General features: G+C 48.5%; 1 long non-coding RNA gene across 1 annotated transcript; it reads left to right on the top strand.

The window, feature by feature from the left end:
* Window positions 1–2,084: 2,084 nt before the first annotated feature.
* Window positions 2,085–6,381, top strand: LOC120101774 (uncharacterized). Its single transcript, XR_005502683.2, has 3 exons — window positions 2,085–2,825; window positions 5,641–5,715; window positions 6,120–6,381. It is a non-coding gene; the product is annotated as an uncharacterized LOC120101774 (long non-coding RNA).
* The last annotated feature ends 907 nt before the right edge of the window (window positions 6,382–7,288 follow it).

The following is a 7,288-nucleotide window of genomic DNA, read 5'->3' as shown; positions in this document are numbered from 1 at the left end:
CAGGAGTTAGAGACAGGACCAGGAGGTCAAGGCCAGCCTTGGCTACATGAAGAGTTTCGGAGTAGCCTGGGTTACATAAGACCCTGGTTTTTTGATATGTTGTACACACATGAACACGCACACTTAAGGAGGCAGGTATACTGCAATGACATGTACTACTGAGTCTTCGTCTGTCACCTCCCACAGTGGGAAGGGGTCTCAGACATCAGGGTGGAAAGTAGTCACTCCACCTCACGACCTTCTTCCTCTGACAGCTCCACCCAGCAGCCTGAGCCTTCAGGCTAAGGGGTCTTGTGGGTTCATTGTTTCACCTGTCTTAGGATTGGGGCACTGAGTCTTGGGATAATGGTGTAAGGCTGGCACTTTGTGGCAGGCTCTAAAATGAGTAAGAGAGAAAGCAAGTGAGAGAAGGGAAGAGAGCCACAGAATACGCCAGGAAGAGGGACTTACCTACCCTTTGCACCCCTGGGCTCAGTGCCTGACCTGACCTCTGGCAGACAGCATAACAGTGACCTGAGTCAGACTGACGGGGATGTGGTAGAAGGCTGGCTCTTCACTCCCGTCACATCCCGGGCTGAGGGTTGCTCCCAGAGCTGACTGTCTAGGTGTTTTGTCCCTGTGTAGACTGAGAGCATTTAAAAAAAAATTAACTACCACAGCCCTGCCTTAGCCACCACAAAATCACACCTTTTGGTTGCCTCCTGGGAATCTGAGGCGAGCATCCCTGTGATTTAAGGACATGGGGAAGCTCTCGGTGAAGCATCACTGCATACTGAAGCTCCCTGACTCTGCCATGGGCTTGGTGGCCTCTAATGCCCTCCTTGTTTTCCCATAAAGGTGGTTTCCTCTCATCTTTCTCCGCATCCTGCTACCTCCTGGGTGTCACCTTTACCCTGGATGGACTGTCCCGGTTCAGCCCCTTCACTCAGCAGCTGAAGAGAGAGGTTTCTTTATCCCTAGGGCACTGGGAAGGAAAACAGGAACTCTAGTCCTTTTAGTCAGTAGAGCAGGGACAACAAGGCGTCCAAGAAATCTGACCCAGGTGTATTTTATGCTGTCTCTCTGACTTCAGTGTGTATAGTACACAGCTCACGGTATCACACGATCGCATTGTTGGAAAGGGGACTTTGCTCAGGACCAGACTACACAACGTAGACATGCAAATTCAGTGGTAATTTTACACTACAGATACACGCACATGAAGGTGTCTCACAGTGAACCACCAAATCATACCCAATTGCACACTGTTTCATATAACACACAGGCTCACAATTTATCACAACATGGAAATGAATTCTGTTGGAAAAGTACATGGTTCATGACCTGTAGTCTTACAATGACACAGTTACACATGACATAATGTTGTGGAGTGTCCACCAGAAAAGACTGCTCAGACGTGGGTTTAAGTCAATAGAAAGTCTTTATTAGACAGTCAGCAACTACACTGCATGTTTGGGATCCCAGTGTAGCACTGAGCCTTCTCAGGGCGAGCTTTTAAGCAGGGTCGACATACTCCCTTAACAAGAACGGTTAGCCAGAACTACAGAAGCTAAAAAGAGAGGTTAGTCCATTTGGAGACTTTGGGGGTCAGGTCTTTGTTTTCATTTTGGCAAGTAGGGCTGCTGTTTGTGTGCTGAGTTTTACAGTCTGGATGCCACGTCCATTATGGAGTCAGTTGTGCTAAAGTCTGGGGCTTACTCAGGTCTGGGACCCTGTTACAATAATACGTTTACATAATAGGACAATGTGGCCTGAACACACACACACACACACACACACACACACACACACACACACACACGGGTAACTAAGCCCATGGGAGCATGCACAGACTTCTACACACTGACAAAAAGAAACCCACCCCGCTCATAGCCTCCACAGAACATGCAGGCGCAGTGAAGGTCATGACCCAACAGCCCACCCTCTTCGGTAGCATTGCTGCCTGATGGCCTAGGGTAGAGCGGCAGCAACTTACAGCCCTGACTCGCTAATTCAGCCTGCAGACCCAGAGTAGGCACAGGGAGTGGAGAGTCTGATGTGAGGAGAAAGGGTGGCTTTGTTTGAACAGATGTCTCATAAAAGGGCCTGGTATTACTTAGCTGCTTTACTGAGCTAATGGATTCCAGTAGCTCAGGAGTCTGGGGGATTCATTAGTGGCCCCAAGAGCGATTGCCTCCACCTTCACTGATTTCTTACTTCCTGACAGTGCGGCACCCGCCATCCCCGATGCGATGCCTTGTTTGAAGAAGAAGGGCAGAAGCCGAGCAAATATTTGTGCCTCCAGGCCTCACTTGGCACTCGCTGCGTTGGAGTTTACCGCTGGGACTAACGAGCAAGCTTCTGCAGGCAGATTCTGCTCTGCGTGGCCTGGGAGTGATGCCAGGACCCTGGCTGGGGTCTGTCCTGAACATTCGTGTGCAACTTGGATGGCCCCTCTCTCCACCTCCCTCCCTGTGCTGCCCCCTCTTTGTCCAGAGCACGTCTCTTCAAAGAGTGGTCCATGCCCCGGCCCACAGCCCTCAGTGATGTAACCACCGCCCCACCCTCCCACATTGTCTCCTTATAGACCTCTGATGCCATCCTCCCTCCCTTCAGTTCATGGTAGCCAAATTTTGCTTGTAGGCAAATTCTTTCCTTTCCGACTTCTCCTGCTGCTTTTCTTTGCCTCTCAGATGGCCTCTACCGTCTCCTCCCAAACTTAATTCAGTCTTAATTCACACCCGCCAGACCCCAGTGCCATTCATCAGGGTTGAGCAGAGGAAAAGAGGAGAACATGGACATCTTGGTACCCTACTTCGTGATTCTTGGAACTACAGAAAGGAAAGGTGGGCATCTGTGCAGGGAGAGGAGTCAGGGGCAACAGAACTCACCTCAAACTAGGGCTCTAATGTGGGCCCAGAAGCTCTCTGTACCATGGGCAGCCAAGAAAGTGCTGATGGGAAGAATCCAGGGAGTTCAGGTTGCAAGAGCTCAGTGCTAGGGTGGGTTCTAGCTAGAGTTTCTACTGCTGTGGTAAAACACCTGAACATAAACAACTTGTGGAGGAAAGGATTTATTTCACTTGCATTTTCACATCTCAGTTCATTATCGAAGGAAGGCAGGGCAGGAACTCAAATAGGGAAAGAACCTAGAGACAGAAGCTGATGCAGAGGCCATGGAGGAGTGCTGTTAACTGGCTTGCTCCTCATAGTTTGCTCAGCCTGCTTTCTTATAGAGCCCAGGGCCACCAAGCCCAGGGATGGCATCAGCCACCAACCAATAAATGCACCACAGGTCAGTCTTGTGGAACATTATCTCAATTGAGATTCCCTCTTTTGAAACTAGCTTGTGTCAAGTTTGCAGAACACTGCCCAGCACAGGGGACTTGCCTAGCACACACAGGAACCTGGGTTCAATCCTTAGAACCTGGAAACACAATTTGAAGTAATCAGAGGCCGCTGAGGCGGGAGAGTTACTGAAAGTTTGAGGTCAGCCTTGGATGTGTATCAAGTTCTAGGACATTCAGTGTGAGACCTGGAGTGGGGAGAAAGAAAACAAGGAGGAGGAAGAGGAAGAGGAAGAGGAAGAAGAGGAAAGTGGAAAGTTCTGGTTTCACTGGAGACCCAGTTGTGTCATGTGATGCTATTCTGGAAACTGTCTTATGAGAGGATGTCTTGCTGAAGCAGACACAGGATGCTTTGTTGAAATGGACATGTGGCGTTTTTCTGGAAGCTGCCTGGTGAAAGGGCATGTGAGGTTTTGCTGGAGAGGACACTTGAGAGAATGTGTGATGTTTGGGAAAGGTATGAGTATAACCCCAGAGACAGTGGATGACACTCTGGCATTGGCTTACCTTGCTTTCTTCTCTGCTCTTAGCTTGCCATAACTTCGTAGAGGAAAAACACACCAAAAAAACTTCTCGTGGTGTTCCAGCTGTTTCTTGCTGCTTTGGTGGACTTTCCTTTCTTTTTTTCGGAGCTGGGGATCGAACCCAGGGCCTTGCGGTTGCTAGGCAAGCGCTCTACCACTGAGCTAAATCCCCAATCCCTACTTTGGTGGACTTACACTGATTGCTGAATCCACCGGTTTCTTCTGCATTGAGCTGCTGCATCTGATTAGGTGTTTTGCTAGTGGACTGTACTCCTGACAACAAAGATTGGAATCACCTCAAAGGACTACTTCTAAACAGGTCGACGCTTCCCTTCTCCTATTAGCCATCTTCCTCCCCTACCTTTAGTTGGTGGGCTTTAAGGGAGGTTGAAGAGTTTAAGAACCCTCATTAAAGTAGGTTTTTAAAAAGTAAGCCTAAAAAGGAGGAGCATGAGGAGGAATAAGAGGAGGAGGAGGAGTGTGAGGAGGAAGAAGAGGAGGAGGAGGAGCATGAGGAGAAAGAAGAGGAAGAAGAGAAGCAGAAGGAAGAAAAGAAGAGGGGAGGGAGGGAAGCATACCTTATTTTTTAAATCTATTTTTAATGATGATTCTTAAATGCTTTAAGCCCACTACCTACCAGAGGTAGTAGAAAAGAAAGGATACAGGGGAAGTGGATCTGTTTAAAAAGATTCTTTGGAGCTACTCCAGTCTGTGTTGTTTGGAAATCAACAGTTTAGTTCACAGGTCAACAGCAGCAGCTCAATCAATTTGCAAACACTTCACAGATACACCAGCAGTCCAGACCGGTATAGTCAAGATAGCAAGCATGAATCAGCAGCGGTGGCATGACCTAACAGAGACAACCAGGCCTCAGCCTCGGCACAAGTCATCAGGAAGGACCAGCAGAAGTAGTTCTCGGCTGTGGATCTCTCAGCAAAGTGAAGATCAGCGAAGGCATGAGACCAACAAGCATTGCACAGCTAGCTCTATAAGCAAGTCTAACTCAGCCTCTGTTGTCTGTTGATTCCTTTTTATACTCCCTCTAAATATCACGTGTCCTCCACAGGTCTTGCCTCAGCATGTGTCTTGTCTCAGCACATGTCTTGCCTCAACATGTGTGTCTGTCTCAGCTGACAACACTCTGTCGATCAGCTAGAGTCTGCAAAATGGACAAAAAAGCCATCACACCACCAGAAGTCTTTTTTGGTGCATTTCTCTCTATGGAGTCCTGACAAAAAGAGCTCAACTATGCAATATAAGGCATGAAGGTGTTTACCCCAGCAAAACACCTTCCAACATAACTGATTTTCCAAAGAACCCTTATGTTTCCACTTCAGGATGAATGAGAGAAAGAAGAAAGGAAGGAAAGAAGAAGGAGGGAGAAAGGAAGGAAGGAAGGAAGGAAGGAAGGAAGGAAATGTTAGATGTTGGTTACAGCTCTTTGGTCACTCTTCTGCCTGCTCTTGATCCTAGAGAGTCTGCTGAGGCTCAGTCCATAGCTTGAATAGACCCCTTAGTTAATGCTGTTCACACCACACCATTCCTTGGGCAGGCTCTGTGAGGCAGAGATGTGGGGAGGGAACCTCTTGTCTGCTGTTATTCATTAACACCTGTGTCTAAAGATAACATGATTAATCCCTAAAAATAGAGGCTAGAAGATTTGGCTCTGTAATTGGTTGAAGGGCCCCAGGGTGGCAGGAGGCAGCTCTGGGGAACCTCGGGAAGGATGGGGTCCTGACAGCTATCTGGGGTCAAAGACCAGCTTAACTTCTGCTGCTCTTTTCTCCCTAGGTAGAGGGGCTGCTCTTTGTTCCCTTATCTCTGGGAGCCAGTGACAGTCTGTCCTCCAAATCTGCTGATCACATGGTACGTTATCAGTCCTGCCTGTCATTGCCAGGGCTGCGGGGTTGTTGATGTTTGATGAAACAGCACCTGAGCGCCAAAGGGACCCTGTTCATGGTCTTATCTCAAGCCTTCATATCCTGCTTGGGTTTCCCGTCCTGGTCCCTATGGGGTGGTCACTGAACCCACAGCTTTCCCAGAGGCACCTAGATAAGGCACTGTCTGGACGCTGAAGCTCTGAAGTCAGTGTCTGGGGGGAGGGGCAGTGACCAACTGGCATTTCTGATCCAGGCCATTGTCTGCTGGGGCACTGTGGCTGCTCTGGCCGCATGAAAGGCAGAGAACTAGGTTTCCAAAATGTTCCCGGGTTTAACACTCAGCACCTTGGCATTCCATGCCTCTCCATTGTACACTGTTGTCTCCTACAGCTGAGGGAACTATACGTCAGAACCAAGGACAGCGCTCTGCGAGGCTTTTCCAAGAAGGGAATGAATGGAGAGAGAGCCGCGAGAGCTGGAGGGGAAAAGGAAAAGAGAAGAGGGGGAAGGAGCTGAGGGGGACGGTGTGGTGAGGGAAGGGAGGAGGAGTATCCTCCAAAGCCCAGTGGTGTGAGACATTTCTGAGTCTCTACGTTCAGCTTGCCCAGTGGTTGTAGACTCAAAAGGGCCTAACTGAATACAACAGATCCACACCTTGAATGAAAGGTCAAAAATAGCTCTCCGAGAAGTAAAAGAATGGCAGAAAAGGTTTATAAAAAAGCGTAGAGAAAGGTTTATTAGCTGCAGTGGGCAAGAACAGAACTGTTACCAAAATAACTCCTCTTCCATGAGCAAAAGTATGACTGTTAAGGTCACACCTAAAGGACACTGTGGAGCGTGCGTAACTCAAGGTCAAGGAGTTCACATTCACAAGGCTAACATGGTGGACGGGAAAACATTTGGGACTGCTTGTAATCGTGGAGACGGAAGGCAGGAACACCTCTGGGCATGCTCGCACTGTGAAGGTTTAGCTGAAATAAGGAAAGGCCAGCTTGGCAATGTACTGGTGTAGGAGATTGTCCCTAAGGCGCCTGCCTCACTTAGCAGCTAGCAAAGGAACTGTAAGCGGTAACGATGGAAAAGCAAGTGATTACTCTGCCCTGACCCAGGATAAAGTGTTTGCTTGTTGTATTCCTCCATTCATTTAGCCCATCACTTGTGAGGTAAATGCTACCAAAGCTCTCATAAATAGAGAAACAAGAACGGGGAGTACTTAACATCTCACGATGGACATCATGTGGTAGCAGTGTCTTTGCCCTTTAGAGGTAGTAGTTTCCTGCTCACCCCCCACCTCGACCCACTGCTTATCTATGATCTATTTTGACTGTATGATGTCTTTAATTTGCGTGTGTGTGTGTGCATGTACGTGTGTATGTATTAGAGCACAGAAGCATGTGTGTCGAGTGCCCATGAGTGTGCATGTGCATGCATGCATGTGTGCGTATGCATGCCTGTGTACATGTGTGTGAATGCATGTGTGATGAATGTCCATGAGTGTATGTGTACTCAGAGCCCAGAACAAGGTGTCAGGTGCCTTTCTGTATCACTCCCCACCTTAT

This window comes from Rattus norvegicus, chromosome 3 (assembly GCF_036323735.1).
Source record: "Rattus norvegicus strain BN/NHsdMcwi chromosome 3, GRCr8, whole genome shotgun sequence".
Lineage (NCBI taxonomy): Eukaryota > Metazoa > Chordata > Mammalia > Rodentia > Muridae > Rattus > Rattus norvegicus.
This window is presented reverse-complemented; position numbering and strand designations above follow the sequence as displayed.